Raw genomic sequence first — 2,558 nt, forward strand, 5'->3', positions numbered from 1 at the left:
CGTTCTCCCCTAAGACAGGCAAGGAAGGATTTCTGCACTGCATTCCGAAGGGCAGCAAACCGTTTGAACTAATACATATCGATCATTACGGCCCAGTCGACTCAGGCAGATCCAAAAAACATATTTTTGTTGTCATCGATGGTTTTACGAAGTTCGTACGTTTATACGCCACAAAGACCACTAATACAAAGGAAGTCATTACAGCCCTGAAGGACTATTTTACAGCATACAGCAAGCCTAAATGCATCATTTCAGATAGGGGAAGTTGTTTTACATCCAAGGAATTTGATGACTTTATGTTAGAGTTCGATGTTAAGCATATGAAGATTGCGACTGGTTCACCCCAAGCAAACGGACAGGTTGAAAGAGTCAATAGAAGCCTAGGTCCAATGATAGCGAAACTGGTACAACCAGAGAAAGGCATATATTATGACACAGTAATAGATAAAGTTGGGCACGTCTTAAATAATACACAGCACAGCAGCATCAAACAAACTCCAAAAAGAGTTCTTTTTGGTTTAGAGCAAAGAGGAAAAATAGTAGACGAATTAAAAGAAAAACTAGAGGAATTAGAAAATACTGAAGAAGATAGGGATTTGGTAAAAATTAGAGATGAAGTTGAAAATAATCAAAAAAAGGCTCAAGCGTATAATAAAGCACATTATGACAAGACCGCCAGACAGCCATCAGAATACAAAAAATGAGATTATGTGATGGTTAAAAATTTCGACAGTACAGCAGGCATCTCCAGAAAATTGATTCCAAAGTGTAAGACCCATATGTGATATCTAAAGTATTAAGAAACGACAGATTCTTGTTAAAAGACGTAGAAGGTTTTCAGATATCTCGTAACCCATACCAAGGTGTCTGGAGCATCCAAAATATTAAGCATTGGATAGGCAACAAGAAAAATAAACAATAATAATAATATAATAACAGATTAATATAGTATGTACATATGTATAAATAAGGTAAAAGAATTCATCATACAACTAAGCAATCAATGTAAACCATGATCAGGGGATCAGCTAGTCAGGACGGCCGAGTTGTGGTAGGATGAACACTCATAAGGCCCACTGTACCATGTAGTATCATACGATCATATCCCCGTTAGGAATAAGAATATTATTGTTTATTATTGTTATCTCGCTCTTACTTATAAGCTAGCATTAAGAGATAAGAATGTATACCTAGCTCACTCACAAACGCATACACACTTCAAAAAGCATAAGAAAAGAGGAATACGCGAGACGCGGCATTCGGTGGCGTGTGCTTAAAGGGAAAAGTCGAATAAAGGGATTGTGAAATTATTTAAAGGACTGAGTGCATATATTCATTTTTCGGCGTCCACAAAGGTAAAATCTGTGTGAAACCATTCCCAAAAATGGCAGAAAATCGTGCGGACAAAGTGCTAGGGCTAGTGCATTCGGACATTTGCGGGCAAATGAACAAAGTATCTGCCGGTGGAGCAAGATATTTCATTACATTTATTGATGACTATTCGCGTTATATGTTCGTATATTTTTTGAAGACCCGTGATGAATTGCTTCCCACGTTTAAAAACTTTGTCGCGTTTGCAGAAAAACAGACCGGTGAAAAACTTAAAGCAATTCGCAGCGATAACGGTCGCGAATATATAAGCCACGAGTTTCAGAAGTTCCTATCTGAAAACGGTATCAAGCGGCAATTGACAGCACCGTACACTCCGCAGCAAAACGGGGTTGCTGAGCGCGCTAACCGGACGCTTGTGGAAATGGCAAGGAGCATGATTATACATTCAGGAGACGGCACTTATTGACGAAATTGGAGTTGATTGTTCGCAGATTTTGGCAGTGGACAACAACAAAGAAGATGCTGAGGTGCTCGAGGAAGAGAAAATTGACAGCGAGATTAATGAAGCCGATAGCTCTGATGTTTACGAGAGTGCGAAGAGCGATGATACCGAAGAACGGGAAATTCATGGTCCTGGTCGTCCTAAGAAGATAAAAACTGGAAAGCCCGGGCGTCCACGAAAACAATACAACTTGTTGAACATGATGAAGGTTCAAGATGTCAAGGTACCTGTTACGTTTGCTGAAGCGACGCAGTCTGAAATGAGTCAAGAGTGGATAGCATCAATTAATATTATGAACCGCCCATATTCCATCGTATGGTTTTTGTGTCAACTGAAAACCTTCCACATCTTTGATACAATACCTATCCTTATCTAGTACTTTGGTCAAAGTCAAATGGTCCTTTATATTTGGTTATTAATTTCCTAGGCGCTCCAACTGTTGAATAAAAATTCTTGACCACAACGTAGTCTCCTAATTTGTATTTATTTGCTTCTAGTCGTTTATAGTTCTGTACTTTTTTCAGCGATACTTCTGCATTTTTTCTAATTTTCTCTAAATTAATTTCTTTTCTTTCTAGCCTTGTCTCCAATACATTTTCTTTTAAACAATCTATCATTTTTGTCGATAACATGCGTAAGACAAAATTGGCGGCAAATCATTTTGCAAAATTTGTGGTTTATATTTCCTCAGAGAATTAAAAAAGTTTTAAATATGTTCTATTTA

The sequence above is a fragment of the Drosophila mauritiana genome, unplaced genomic scaffold (assembly GCF_004382145.1).
Source record: "Drosophila mauritiana strain mau12 unplaced genomic scaffold, ASM438214v1 Y_20, whole genome shotgun sequence".
NCBI classification, from domain to species: Eukaryota; Metazoa; Arthropoda; class Insecta; order Diptera; family Drosophilidae; genus Drosophila; species Drosophila mauritiana.